General features: G+C 34.0%; 1 protein-coding gene across 2 annotated transcripts in view; it reads left to right on the top strand.

Annotated features, from left to right (window-relative positions):
- The window catches only part of LOC145673263 (uncharacterized), a 190224-nt gene that overhangs the window by 95028 nt on the left and 78579 nt on the right, over positions 1-16617 (top strand). The window contains exon 1 of one of the 2 annotated variants that reach the window (XM_081742794.1): positions 9202-9432. The exons of the other annotated variant lie outside the window; for it this stretch is intronic. The gene's annotated coding sequence lies outside the window, so the exon portion shown is untranslated. Of the gene's footprint in view, positions 1-9201; positions 9433-16617 lie in introns of those variants that run through there. 2 annotated transcript variants of the gene reach the window in all.

Genomic DNA, 16617 nt, shown 5'->3' with positions numbered 1-16617 from the left:
CTCAATGAAAGTACATGTTGCACGAATCGCGCATTAGGTTACATATTTACATGAAATGAAATGAAATCTTTAAGTTTTACGTTCTACGATTATGCTGGCTAGGCTAAAGAGAGCGAAGATGATAAGAAATGAAGGAGATGGTGAGATGAGAGGAAACGGGAGTACTCCAAGAAAACCCACGCACATTGCCTTTGTTTACCATTGGCGTGAACTGGGATCGAACCAAAGACCCATGTACCAGAGGTAAACGCTCTACCACTGAGCCGTGGCCCCTACATATCTACATCTCCACAAATCTTGGTACTTCTGATTTGGAAATTGGGCGTAAGGCATAAATTCTAGCAGAAGAGGAAAACTGGAGAAAGGAATCTTTGGATGTGTGATGCTTAGAAGGACGTTGAAAATTTAATGGATGATAACGTATCAAATGAAAGACTATCGGAAACGATGCTTTAAACAAATAAAAAGAAGTGTTCGAATAATATTTTGGAAAGAAAAGGTAAGATAGAGTGATTAGTGAATTTATGAGATGTTTAAATAGATTTGAAGAAGAAATAATTAAAATCGAACTACTAAAATTCCACATCATATTGCCAAGAAAACAGATAAATGATTCCTCATATAAATCAATGGGCTTAAAAGCAACGGAACGGTGAGACGTGTATTCAGCACGCCGTTAAGTAATAGGAGGAAAGTTGTGTTACCACAGTCTGCAAAGAAGTTATTCAGTAGAATTACCTTTCAGTATCTATATCAGCATCAGCATCAGCATCTACCAATACCTTCTCGAGATAAATTATAATTGCAAAATAATAAAGATTTTTTTAGCAAAATCAAAACAAACAAAGTAATCCAAAGAGCAATAATAACAAGTATAGAGTTATCATGTGAAGAAGAAGGATTAATAAAAACAAAAGAACATTGCAAATTTTGTTCTCTTGAAGTTGAAACGAAAATGCCAAGATCCCACGCTTGAATGGAAGACGACCTCTTCAACAACTTTTGCCGAAGAGGTCAAAAGGTGTTCGCATTTTCTCATCACAAAACACCACGGCGGCGCAACTTAAAAAAAAAAAAAAAAAAAAACATGCAATCGTTCTTCTATCTATATAGACAGAAGCACTCCCATCATTGGAACGTCAATAAAAAAATACTCCTTCACAGACTGAATAATGTTTTGATAATATCATCTCTTTCTTCGATGGATCTATTCAAAAGTTCTTTTCAAATGCTGACAATCAACTGCAGAGAGATTGTTACAGTCAGGACTCTTGAGATTCTTTCTGCATTTATATCCAGCAATTTAATGATAAAACAATCACCCAATCTTCCTTACGTAACATTGATCTCAGGGATATTGCTGTAGTAATAATAGGCGCCTAACGCAAAAGTATTGCTCAAACTTTTATATAGTCTCTCTCGGAAGATTAAATTGGTGCAATTAAAGTAATCGAGAAACAAAACATCAAGCACACAGCTCCATATTTAGTTGAGTAAACAGGACGTTTCTTCTTTTGGCTGTTCTCTTTCGTACTTTATTTTCTATTCAATTATAAAATGAAAAATGAAATATTTCAGTTTAACGTCCCACAATTATGCCCTTTAGGTTAAGGGAGGCGATGATTAAAGCAATTGAATAATGATGGAAGAATTGGTGGAAAGTGGAAGGAAACGGGAGTAGTCCGAGAAAACCCTCAGACACAATGTTGTCCACTATAAACTTAATTGGTCGGGGATCGAACCACGGATCCATGCACCAGAGGTAGGCGCTCTACCACTGAACCACCGTGCCTTCTCCAACATTAATTAGTTGTGCTAGATATTTTCCATGTGGGCTATCTGTATTAGAGATAATAATATGTTTTCCCTTTTCGAATGAGCCCGTCGTATACATGTGCATTGCACATATGAGAAGACGCTGTAGGTACGACTCAGTACTATATCCATTATCAACGACAATTTGATCATTGTAGCTTGCAACAAAGTCTAAAAGATTGATCAAATTATAATGTTTCCTTCATGTGTTAAAATCGAATGGACAACAGTATGTTAAAATTCAGTAAGTAGAATTATATTTGAAATTACATTACATTCTTTTTTGGGGGGGAAGGGGATTCTGAAGCATAACTCAGTAGAGTACACACTTTTGTATTTTATAAGAGTGTGCTAATTCGGTCCTGTATAACGCCATTATCTGATGTAAAAAAAAAATATGACTAATCATAGATTCAGTTTAAATAAAATATATATACACCTGTATTTCATTTGAATATCTACCTAGATACATGTAACTGTTGATTCTATATGCGTCTGTTTCTGAACGAATATTGTAAGTGGAAGTAATAAATAGACAAACACGTGGAGAGTAAAAGTTTAAATACAACAACAATTTATCATTTCTAAAAAATTTTGCTTAATAGATTTAAATCTGCAACTAAACATTGATAGGTAGACAGCTTGTTTGTTTTAGTCGACTTGCCAAAGGCCTTTGACAGTGTCTGATCCAATTTGCTTTCTCCACTATACAAAGCCAACCTTGTCATTCCTGAAGTGCAGTTCCTTTCTTCTCATTACTCATCGCATCATCTCTTTCTCTCTTTTCTCCTGCCTATTCATCATTCTTCTTCTTCATCATCTTTGAAAAATGAAGCCTTTACTTTATGGGAGTGTTTTAACATAATACAAGCTGACGGCTGTAGAGAAGACGTTTGCAAGCAGTGAAAGTGAAGGTGCGGGTGGGAGATTCTCGTTTCCTCCATTGGCAAATGCCAACAAGCCATCCTTCCTGGTCTACGGATGGAAGAGAAATTATTTTTAATGAGTTAACATATGAAAGAAAGAAAGTTCTTCTGATTTTTTAATAAAAAAATCTGCATGAATAGCAGTTTTGTTATCAGATACAGCACATAGAAACCAGTAACGTTTCTTTGTAGTTTTCGAGCTACTCATACAAAGCATTCAATTATACCTAATTTTAAATTTTGAAATGTTGGAAAGCGTAATAGTGATCGAAGATACCTTCTTTTTTTCTTCCATGTACCAATGTACGCTTACTGTAGAATTGATAATTTTTGAATATTTACAGTTCTATGACCATGGGCGCCGATGCTGGGGGCCGAGGGGGCCCGCCTCCAAAAGCTCGTGTGTGCCCCCATATATTTTTATGAATATATATTTTTATATGTATTTTTATTGTTATGTATTTTTATATATTTTTTATGAATGGGCCACACAAAGTTACAGAGAAATCGGCGATCTTGTCTATGACAGACAAAATATAGTAGATTCAAGATTATTTAGGTAGGCCAAATAACATGAAAACTGGACAGGCGAGAGTTCTGAAATTTTTCACTTCTTGACCCACCCATACCATTAAAAACATACTTTTAATACCAAAACCCACTCTTTCTTTTATTTCTGACCTTATTATGTTCTTATTGTCAGTTAAAAAAATATTACAGAAAAAGGAAGTCCAAAAATAAAAATATTGTAGGACACATTTTAAGATAAATTTTATATTTAACTTCACTGTAGGAAACAAAACTATTGATACTGTACATGCATAGAATTTAACTAACCTAAAACATAGGCCTAATACTTAAAAAAAAAATATTTAAGTTTGCTTTACTATTCGTCGATAAATGATGACCGAATATGGAAAGGTAGGTCTAAAATACTCAAAACTTACAGTTTTTAATTTTAGAAAAATCCTTGATAGATGACTTCTCTCCATTGGCAAAGTAGCGTTTTTATGAAGGCGTCACCAGAAGTCCGGCAGATCGTTCAAGAAAATCATTCCTCATTTTATTACCAGTTATTTTCTTTTCCTTTTTTGGAACTAGGCCGAATAGTGTGAGAGCCAGATAGTCGAAAGTCTACTGCAGTTGACACTTTTTCCTAAACAGGAAAATTACCTTATGTTAGTATTATTTCTGTAGAAAATTAAAAAAAACGGATCTTCTGCATATATATTTATTGAACATGTTTCCAGTGTATTAGGTTGAGTTATGTTAGGTTCGGATTCTGAATTACAATAACAGGACTGTTTCTGATAACAAACTAAACAGAACCAACTTTCAATTATTGAGCTCTTTCTATTTATATAAGTGGAGTTGGTCCAATATGACAGCTCTTTCGTTAACGTTTCCTTGATTTATTTGACTTTTTTTTCCTCTCTCTCTCATTTTCTTTTGTTTCCTTTTGTTTGGTAAGTATTAAGAATTTTAGAGATCAAAGTTAGTCTTTTTCAGAACGATGTAATGCTCAATACTGAAGGAGTTCCACAAGGTTCAGTTTTCGAACTTGTACGTTTTCGTAAATTTTATTAAGTATTTTCACGACTGTGTACGAAATCTTCACTTGAGGGTAATCTTAAATATTCATGTAATATAATAGAAAATCAATAAGTGATTGGGAATCATCAATATTATATTAATGTGCTCTTACGCAAAACTGTATGGCGTATTTTGCAACATTTAGAAAAACCATACGGTAGCACTTGATCAATAAAATAATGAATATTATCTTATTGCTTTTTGTTGTATTAGTGTTGCTCTTGAACGGAAATTTTTACATTGCTTGATTAGAGGTAGAAGTTTCATTTATCCTGAAGTTCGGAAACTACTCTTTAAAGAGGAATTCGAAATATGTATAGAAGACTTAAGTGTTCCCACAGGGAATCGAACCTGTGACCACGCTAACAGAAAGTAAGCGAGTTAGCAATTTGGCCACGAACGATTATGGAGACCATTTAGAACAATAATACCTCTGGTAGTAAGGAGGCATAGTATGCTATTGTTTTAGATTTAGAAAGAGACCTATGTGTCATAGGGCAACTGAAAAGAAAAAAAGGAAAAGATTTTAACTGATGAATTCATTCTCTCTCCCTTACATGAAAAATTTTAAAGTAATTATCTTCGGAAATCAAATTCTATATAGAAATGCCAATCTTTCTTTCTCTCTCTCTCTCTTTTTCCTCCTTTATTTCTTTTTAGACTGCCAGACTATGTTGTGCGTAGATATGGAAGGGAAGGCTTATAAAACAGTTACGTCCTTCTGTCTACAGATATAATAGCAGAAATGAGAAGAGATAACTAGAAGCGTCTTTTGTAATCTATTCAGCATCCTAGGAATAGATTCAATATCTATCCTTATCTGTCTACTAAAACCGGAAGTGATAGATATTTAGTACTACTTCCGGTTTCAATATATGATCTCCATAAAACAAAAAAAGAAGAATAGTAAGAAACAGTGAGAAGCAGTTTTAAAATATGGATTCAGTATCACAAGAATTGGTTTCATCTTCTAGTTCAGTGATTCCCAACCTTTATTAACTGACGTCTTTACTGGACATCCAAGACATCGCTTGTTTGATATTTTTATTATAAATAATAATAATAATAATAATAATAATAATAATAATAATAATAATAATAATAATAATAATAATAATAATAATAATAATATCTATTATAATAGTAAAACCAATGAGTTTTTACAATGACTCTCTATATCACTGAGCATTATTGCTACCGCTGGAGGTGTTGACTGGTACAGTCTGTCTTGATTTTAGCTAATTATTATTAAATTCTTCGTGATTTTTAAGCTCTAAAATTTCGCACAGACGTTAGGGGACTGCGTGACACGCCAGTGTGTCGCGACACATCAGTTGAGAGCCACTGTAGTTTATTTCTCTATTGCAACCGAAAGTGGTGATAATCTATTACCATTTCCGGTTCGGTAACTTTTTTTCTTGACATGGATCCAAGATCTCAAAAATAGATTTCATTCCCGCTCTTAATCTTCTACTGAAACTGGTGAATGTAAAACCTAGTAGAGGTTTCAGTTTTAATATTGCTTGCTATATAGCAATAATTGTAAGCAGGGGTAAAAGTGAGGGAACGCGAGAGAACGTCGTTCCCCTACTTCCAAAAATATCTATGGCGTCCATCCACTTCCTAAAAATTACAATGAGCAAAAATAGACCCGGAGGAATGCGTGACGTCATGCGTCCATGTGCCTTTTCGAATCCACTTTTACCCCTAATTGTAAGAGACATCGAGAAATCATTTTAATATGGTTTCAGTGTCCGACGAACAGGGTCATCACTGACCTTATCGTTCTATTGTAATCGGAAGTTATAGGTATATTACTTTGGTTTCAATGTTGAATTCGCATATCGTAATTTCAAAACGTGAAACGAAACTATTTTTTTTTGGGGGGGGGGGTAACAAATGAAAAAGAATACAGGACATTAATAGTAAATAAAAACTGTGTCACCAATTTCATTAGCACGAAATTATGGTGATTTCATAATATGAACTCACACCGAAGAAGGAAAGAAATATTTTGCATTAGTCGACCGCAACGACCTTTGCCATTTGTTTGCCATCTACGAAAAAATAAGAAAGAAATGAAAGAAGATGCGTTAGGTTGAGTAGGAGTGAGTATATAGAGGTTATCAATATAGGTTGCATTCCATTCCATCCACCCATACAGCTTTCGGCGGCGACCCCTTCCAAGACAAAAGTGACGATCACTGGTCACGATTCTGACTATTTCTCTCGAAGTTCTTTTGCACAATGGTTGGTTAGTTTGGTCCTTGACCTGAAAGGCGTAGGACGTTTTCATCTTTCACTTGAGGATGGGACTAGTCTGCTCTTTAGGAGAAAATCTAATAAGCTCAAAGCACAGTTTGGGGTCCTGTGAACATCAGGAATTTCTCCAAAAGACATTGAAGTCTTACCATATGGGAACTAGCGTTGAAATTTTATTTGTGATTTGACCACACACTGAGACAATATTGAAGACTTTTTATTAATTATTTTTAATTGATTGATTAGACTTAAGGGTACCTCTTCAGCATCAGTGCTATATGAAACGACATCTGCTGTTTGAAGTGAAATGCGAAATATTATTTAGATTTGTATCCGGGAGAAGTATTTTTGCCAGGAATTGAACTCAGAACAATGCGCTGAAAATAAAGATCATAACTTCATACGAGGATAATCCCAAAAGTAAAGTTTATTTTCAATAATGTTTATGTCATTTTAAAACTCGTACATTTATGTATTTTTTTTTTTTTTCATAGTCGTGATTTTGGTCGATGCATTTTTGTTGACGCTGTGGGAGTTTTCGTATGCGCATGTCATGCCAACCCACCACCATGTGTTTAAAGAAGCGTTGTTATCTTTCACTTGGTTGTCGTTGCTGAAGCGCGTTCCGAAAAATGTTTTTTTTTTTTCAGCTTAGGAAATAGGTAGTCATTGGTTTGCTCAACTTTCTCGACTGTTTTGTCGGAAATTGATAGTCTTCCATTCCCTTCTTCGTCGTGAATCTCAGTACGATAAGCTGAAAACTCCCTACACCACTTGCGGACGTTTCTGGCATCCATGTACGACACACCGAACACTTCCGTCAATTAGCGATGAATTTCAATTCGTTTTATGCGTATTGCGTTCAAAAATCGAATTAATACGAGAACTTCGCACTTGGCGGTAGCGCCAAGCGGAAGCTCAATTACAAACGGCTGCCAAGCCAAAACTGAGCGTCCCAGCAAGATGTACGCAGATTCGGTTTGGGAGTGGGGGAAATAACAAACACCACACTGTTACCAATAGACCCACGAACAGTTTCACTGTGTTCCCAGCGCTTTGAAGATCTAACTTTTGATACTAGCCTCGTATATGTAACATATATTAGTGTTGCTCACAAAACGAGAAAAGTTTTTGTTATCTTGTCTCATAAATTGTTATAGATGTCTTGTGTCGCCTCGATTCTCGAAGAATTTAGTTTCATTTCGTATCCATTCTCAAAAAGCTTTTCTCCTCTTGGCCTGGTTTTGTAAATATATGCACAAAATGCATCTCCTAATTGTTCTTAAATTCATCTACACGTTATGAAATCTTTTCTCGTCACAAAACGAGATGTACACAAAGGGTGAGATTATGAGGATACGTATTTAAACAATAGCAGTATATTGTATATAAAGACTTGCGTATCTTTAAACCTTGGTAAATGTTCTTCTTGGCATTCCTAGTATCACTTTATGTATTTATAGTTTTATACTATGCATTATGTAAGACCAAAACACTGTTTGAGAACTAAAACTTGAGTGAACTAGTGTTGTTAATGAAAATTGTAATGTTTCTCATCTCGTCTCTAATTTAAAAGAATACATCTCGTCTCATATTCAAGTCGGAATTCGAAATGAAACAAGTAATGTTTCAGCTCGTGAGCAACATTATTTGTTTAGTTGTTTAGTTAAATGACGGGATGGTACCATAATTAGAGTGGTTTATGGTGATCCCTTTCCAACTAACCGTATAGCCAATAACTAATATTCGGCAATATATGCAATAATATAGCCAATATAGCCAATAACAAATAACCAATATGTCTCAATAACCATATATCAATAACCAATATTGGCCAATATATCCAATAATATAAGCAATAACGAATAAGCAATATGCAATTTAGCCCATAACCAATATTGGTTAATATATCCAATAATATAGCCAATAACAAACAAGCAATTTAGTCAATAGCCAATGTCTCAATAGTCTTGTACTTCATCACTTTTAAAGTTCACAAAAAGTTCGTTTTTCTCGAAAAGTACGCATGAGTATTTCCTCTTACCTAAATCATTTTGTCCAGCTTCATGAGATCTATTGATAAGTACCGGTATATGGTTCTTACCTTCGGATCTTTTTATTTTCGGCAAACGCTAATATTATTGTAAAATTTAAATATGGTAAATTGGAAGGGCGAGTTCGTTTAATACAAGGTGAATAAATTCCATCTTGATTACAATTGCTGAATCACGCATCTCTGAACAAACAAATGAGTGATTATTTAAACAATGATATTAGCCTACATTGTCCACTTCCCACGCAGATGACACTGTCTTCTTCTTTAATACCGTAAGTAAAGGGCAATCAGGGAAGAAAGATTCTTTCGACCAAGGACGTCTGCATAAACAAAACGCCTGGTGCCTTAAACGTACAAAGTCGGTCATTTCTCTTGCCCTATTGTAGCCAATGATCGGAGAAGTCGCTTGTGAAGGAAGATCCATCCAGCGAAGGTGAAAGTGTTTTTGATGCAGAAAGGATGCTAACTTTGTTTTTCTCAATAGTACTGTACCAGGAAGGGAGGGCTAATATTGGTGGTGGTGGTGGGGGCAGTTGATGAGATTTTAGTTGTAGTGGGGGGACACAAAAGAGGGGTATCGGTAAAGCTAGAAACTCCTTTGAAGATAGAAAGGCGAAAAAAGGTTCTTACCAAACATCACACTTTGTACAACACCTGTGCTTGTGTGGTAAGCACTTATTGAACATTTGGTTTGAACGTGTGCGAAAGGTTGCGTGTTTTTAGTGGTTAATGTTGGGCTTTGTAACGGACTTATTTTGAGAGGAAACAATACATGCTCATGTAAGTAGGTTATTGTTGTATACATATTCTCTTTGGAAATTTGTTTGAGTGGCTGGATTTAGTTCAAAACTTATTCATTCTTAATTATACGAAATTTTTGTGAAATATCTGCGATACTTCCTTCTGTGCTCTCGAGTAAGCAAAAGTCTCATACTTGTCTTCCCGAGTTCGATTCCCGAAGGGGAATGCAATTTTTGGTGTTGACTGGTGCTGTTAAAATTCGAATAATTCATTATTCAAATATTCAAATAATGAATTATTCGAATATTTAAATAATAGATTCTTCGAATATTCGCTATTCAAATAATGAATTCTTCAAATATTCTTTATTCAAATAATAAATTCTTTAAATATTTGTTATTCAAATAAAGAATTCTTTAAATATTCGTTATTCAAATAATAAATTCTTTAAATATTCTTTATTCAAATAATGAATTCTTTAAATATTCGTTATTCAAATAATGAATTCTTTAAATATTCGTTATTCAAATAATGAATTTTTTAAATATTCGTTATTCAAATAATGAATTCCTTAAATATTTTTATTCAAATAATGAATTCTTTAAATATTCGTTATTCAAATAATGAATTCCTTAAATATTTTTATTCAAATAATGAATTCTTTAAATAATCGTTATTCAAATAATGAATTCTTTAAATATTCGTTATTCAAATAATGAATTCCTTAAATATTTTTATTCAAATAATGAATTTTTTAAATAATCGTTATTCAAATAATAAATTCTTTAAATATTCGTTATTCAAATAATGAATTCATTAAATGTTTTTTATTCATCTACTATAATTACTTACTTTTATAGTAGATCACCCTATAAATCTGAATATACCATATGTAATTCCTGTTCCGTTACAGAAGCTTTCTTCCTAAGATATTTATACCTCCCAGGCGATATGTTATTCTTTTTTGTTAATGTCGTTTAAAGTTTGTACACCTATAGTCCCTGTTTTATATATATATATATATATATATATATATATATATATATATATATATATATATATATATATATATATATATATATATATATTCAAAATATGTATTTTCAGGGATTTCCTAATGGGGTGTTCGTTTAAGTAAGCGATTGTTAAAATGATGTATACGAAATATAGTCACACCTATCATTTGTTCAAAATTCCAATACCTAATATCCAATCTCACATATTTATTTTCAAATCTAAGATCAACTATAAAGTTCTGCAACTTACATCGCTATGTACAAACAGGTCAGATGTTATACAATAGACAAAGCAGTACTAAGGGAAATTCAAAATACTAAAACTACTACAATGAAACATGCCTTCAACGGACCCCATATTAAACAGAAATGTATGTTAAACTTAAATATTTCATGGTCTCATTAAATTAGGGATAGAACACACATCAAAGTCCCTTCATTAGACGGAGACTGTGTTACACGAACAACGGAAGTCAAAATAAAACTTTTAACGGAAAATTTCAAATTGCGGAAAGGAGCGTTTAAGAGTTTCTAGAAGTCCTATTAGTTTCATTGAGTTTTAATTGGGGCGTCAGCATCGAGGCCGAGACGAGATGTTCTCATATTCTAAATATAGGCTATGCATATTGCATTTTAACCTCTTTCGGCATGATATTTTTTCTTTTAGCGGAAAAAAATAATCAGTATTGGAAATCCTCATATGGGAACTTGAAAAATGAATTAAAACTTGCATTTTAGATTTTTCACTTAATTCCGACAAGAAATAAGTAAGTGCCATATATGACACACTTACAACTCACAAAGAACATGCCAGATAACACCAAAATCTCTTATTCATACACGTCAATATCTCACCCAGCAGACAAAACAGTCATTTGATGCCTTTGATAAATCACAAAAAAGCTAAAGTGAAAAAAGGGTATGTGCCATATATGGCACGGCATATTAAGGGGTTAAATTATATACTTTTGAATTAATCAAAATGGTGGATATTATCGAATTCTAACTACTTAAATTACGAAATTCTGATTACTGAAAAATAAACACACTGCTGAACAAGACTGCACTTATTTAATATAAAAACACATTTACACGTGACGTTTCGATCTTCTAGCCAAGATCCTCATCAGACGTACACTCATATGAGGATCTTGGCTAGAAGATCGAAACGTCACGTGTAAATGTGTTTTTATATTAAATACGTGCAGTCTTGTTCAGCAGTGTGTTTATTTTTCTGATTTTATTCGCAAGACGTTGACTATGAGTGATTACTGCGTACATGTTTATCCATGGTTTCTAGTTTTTGGAATATATACCTTAACGTAGGTGAACATCGAATTAGTATAATCAAATGTTACTGGATATTAAAGTACTGTATTGTGTTCGAAACTGTTAGCAGATGTTTGTTCAAGCTAGAAGTGTGTATGTGTGTGTGTGTGTCAGTGTTAAAAGATACGATCTGATAGTTAACAGCGTATTTTCTTCGATATACAGTATGCCATCAGTTTTAGCAGAACCATTAATTATTATTGGCACGAACGACTTGCCTTTTAGAGCGATAAAATTTCGTTTTTGTCGATTTTCTCGTAAACTACGCATTCGTATTTACCTTTAAGCTTGTGATTTTGTTAAATTCTATATGATCTACCAATCTTTCTAGAATATTTTAATTCAATCTAATATAAATAAAATAAAGAGTTTGTTTGTGTGTTTGTTTGTCTGTCTGTCTGTGTGCGGCCTTGGAACCAGACGAGTGGACTGAGAGTTACCAAATTTTGATCAAGGGTACCAAGGTTCAGGCCCTAGACCAAGCCCGGCCTGGGAACCAGACAAGTTACCGAAAGTTAACAAATTTTGGTCACGGATACCTTGGTCCAGGCCCCAGACCAAGGAGAAGCGTTTTTGTCGAAATTCGAACCAGGGGGGCCTCAGGGGGCGTTTGCCGAGACATGTAAAAGTACTAGAAAATGACCGATATTAGTGTCGAATTCATAATTTTCATGGTCGCTGAGATCAATGGTGAAACTCCAATCGCATTAACTTCCAAATTTATCCTATTCGGCTGCGGGCCGGGGAATACCGAGACATGTAAAAATAATCCAAAATGACCGATATTACTGTCAAATCCATAGTTTTTGCGGTCGCTGAAATGAATGGTGATACTCCCACAAGCGTTGACTTCCAAATACAGCCTCCCATGCGAAGGATGTGCATATTCAGCTAGTTGAAAGTAAAATTTAGGATTAAAATCATAATTTTGCGTTATATTTCATTAACCATACAACGTTCATATATGAGATTGCTTCAAGATCAGTATCACCTTAATAAAGGTGGCATTGTTTTCATTCAGCTTCAATTTTTAAGTTTACAAAATATTTTATTTTACTTGTTCTACTCAGTAACACCTATCGATCTGTTTATGTGTCTTTTTATGGTAACCATTAAGAATGAGTGTTACTCACAGACTGAGATATTTTCTTTTTATAATAAAGATTTACAAGTAGTATGTGCGTAAAGAGATGTGTCTTATCGTCAGGAAACCACAAACAATAATGTGCTGGTTAACAGTGCATTTTGCTACATATACAGTACAAGAAATTATTCCACTGAAATAAAAACTGATAATTAATTCACAACGAGTAACATGTATTTTTTAACTATTTTCTCAAAAACTATGTATAAGAATCTACCGTCAAATGTGTTATCTTATTCAGCTAGATATCGTCTATTGATTAATATGTCTTACCTCCACAACATTGCAAATTAAAATTTAAAAGTAAAAGACAATTTTAGGCTATACCTTAATAATCATTGTATGCACTGCCATTTAGCTAGTATTAAAAATCAGTTCACTTCAACATCAGTTCCACCTGAATCAGTGGTACGCATGTCGTACACCATCAAATTTTACGTGTACAAATTAATTTTTTCTCTCCATTTTTTCGAAAATTACACATGAGGTTTTTGCACTTACGCATATAATTTTGTGCTGATGCCTCATCTTTGGACATTATTTTTTTTTCCTTAAATGCTAATAATATTAGAAAATTTTCATTTCACATAGTTCTAACCTTTTCCTCTCATTTTCTAACATCATCTTAACTTTAGGTTCAAGTTTCACAACAGGTGCTCCTCAAACAAGCAAACAAATTTCTTCCTTCAACTTCCTGTAATTTAAGTACTGTTTTCCCTTTTCCTTAGCCACTTCATATATATAAAAGAAGCAATTATAAGCTCAAGTTTGTCTCCGTGGTCAAAAGCCTCCAACGCCAGAAGTGATGCTGGTGGAAGTTGAATGCTAACCTCTGATTACCTAATTGAACTGCGTCATGGGGGCACATTGGCTCAGTGGTAGAGCGCTTACTCTGGTGCGTGGGGTCCCTGGTTCGATCCCTTGTCAAGTAAGTTTGTGCTAGACAACATCATGCTCGTGGACTTTCTCGGGGTACTCCCGCTTCCTCCCACTTTTTTCATTCCACCAAATTCTTCCATCATCATTCACTTGCTTTAATCATCGCCTCCCTTAGTCTAACAGGCATAATCGTGAGACATAAACTCAAAGATTTTATTTTTATTTCATGAACTGCGTCATCTAGACGGCAACAACACACCGTTGGCTGTAGCGCCAAGGAGGAGCCTAAATCGCAAACAGTATGTTGTCCCACAGTGTATCGCGAAATTTTAGAATTTAAAAATCATCCTAATTAGTTTTTTTAAAAAAATCAATTTTGAGATAATACCAATCAACGCTTACAGCAGCAGCAGCAATGCTGAGCACTACATAAAGTCATTACTTGAGAGAAACTTACAGACTTACATTATCATTACTTAATTATTACTATTGTTAATAGTAAATCAAAGAAGTGTATCACGATTACGTGAGCATTCTGCAAAATGCTTCGTCGGTCAGAAAAGGTTGGAAATCAGTTTGTTAATATGTGGTTAGATCACCGGCTTCTGTCATTGTATCATGTTTGCTTAGCGCTGTCCTCACCGGGAATCGAACCTGAGACTACTGTAGATGCATTATACATTCAACTTAATTTTAAAGAATGTTAGAAAAATGTAAGGACATAATTTGAGGGATTTTCTATTCAACGAAAGGAAAATATTTAAGGAAATTAGAAACTAGCAGAACAAGGGAATTCTTCCTTCGTTACCATCTTTGTGTATTTCGTAGAAAATACTTGGATTTTATGAGGTTATTATTATAATTCTTCCTGTAATATGATCTAACTTTGAATATTACGTAGACGATACTTACATTTTATGGCACTGTCACTGAAATTGAAAATGAAATGAAACATTTCAGCTTTACGTCCCATGATAATGTCGTTGATGCTAAAGGAGACGGTGTTGATGAGAATAAATTCAATTGTTGAACAAAGAAAGAAGGTGGAAACGGGAAAAATTCCGAGTAAACTGACGCACACGGTGTTTGTCCACCACTATCAAACCAGGACCCCACGCACTAGAGGTGAAAGCTGTATTACCGAACCATCGCAGCCTCTGTTATCTCCGGAATTATTCCTGGGTAATCGCAAAACTTTGTATTACAAAGAAAGTACTTTAATTTTATGTCCTTATCACCGGGATACTTCCTACGATATCCCTATCGCATATTACGTACAAAATATATGAATTTTGAGTCGTTATTGTCAAAATTTTCCTCCGTTATCTTCTGGGTTTGTATATTTCATAGAAAATATCTTAATTTCATAGAAATGTGATCAGTAAACTTTTGTGTTTATGCATAATATCTGTTAAAAGTCTTAGCAGTAACTTGTAACTGAACACTTAACACAAGATATTGATCATAAATTTATTGATGAAACATAAAGTTCATATTCTTATAGTGAATACTTGAAAATTTAAGGTGAAAATTTAGCGCCTCAACTGCCAGAATTTCGCCATAAATGTTAAAATACTTTTTTAAATAGTTAACTGTTAGTTGAAGGGAATAATATAAAAAATTACTGTGAAATAACCAATAATTGGAACACTATTTGTTTACCATAAAATTTGTAAAATTTATTTAACTGTGTTCTGCTCCGAACACTTCGCCTTAGACCCCTTTTTTACGCTTTTCTGTCCACCACAAATGGATCATTCGCCTCATTACCAAAACGGGGCACGACCTCAGATTCTTATAGGTAACTAGTATTTTGATTTTAACTTGAACTGCTTTATGCAAAACATATGCAGAGAACCAAATATGAGGAAGTTAATACAGTTCTTTCTAATGCTCCAGATACTTGTGATTAATTCATAATAGTTCGCAGGTTGCATGCATTTATTTTCACTATTTCACACATCAAAAATGCATTCGTGTACCATCTGTACTTTACATGTAAGTGCATGTAATCTGACGCGGATTTGTTCCGGGTGTGTGACAATTGTTCTTTATAATATGATTATGCTTGAGAACAAATAAAATTTCCTTCTACAATATGAATTCCTGGCTGCATTTCTAAGTGGTACATTTTATTCAAATAACAAAGTAATACTTTCAAATTTCACATGTATCGTGAACAAAGGTACTATACGCTTAATTTTGGAATAACATTTTTCACAATTGTATGAACCTGTTTCAGTCTTATGTTCTTGCCTTTTGTGAGAGATCCTAGCTCTATTCCCGGTGAGAATGTTATGCTCGTCCCATCCTGCATAAAGTACGTAGTAAACAAAATTTTATCTAATAGCGGCCGGTATTTCATCCAGGCATACTCCCGGGGTGGCTTACCCTCTTTTTCCAGAAGTTGCCCAAAAGAGCTCTCCGGCGCAAAGATAAATTAACAGATGGATTAGAGTTTAGCCTCCTTCCAGCAGCAAGGCTATATGAGACGCAAACTTACAGTTTAACATGCAATCCGAACCACGTGGGCTCCCGCTGGATATCTAATTTTGCACAGATACATTCAACTGCGTTGCATATCTCTCTTTTGAACAACATGTTCTTTAGCAAATAGTGTTCCAGTGTACTCCTTATATTTTCATTTTCCACTCCACAAAGAGCTCTTGAGAGTAAGATTTCTTTAAGTTTCCCAAAAACGCTTATTATTATAATATTGTTCATATTTCGTAAATATATATTTCCGTAAATAACTAAAGCATGATGGGATTCAATTTAAGAAGTGAAAGCGAGAAAGTTCAGTACAGTAGCCCGTACCTTTTGTAGTTCGTATAAAATAGGCTGATGTATTCCTTT

Source organism: Thermobia domestica, chromosome 16, assembly GCF_964235325.1.
Source record: "Thermobia domestica chromosome 16, izTheDome1.hap1.1, whole genome shotgun sequence".
NCBI classification, from domain to species: domain Eukaryota; kingdom Metazoa; phylum Arthropoda; class Insecta; order Zygentoma; family Lepismatidae; genus Thermobia; species Thermobia domestica.
This window is presented reverse-complemented; position numbering and strand designations above follow the sequence as displayed.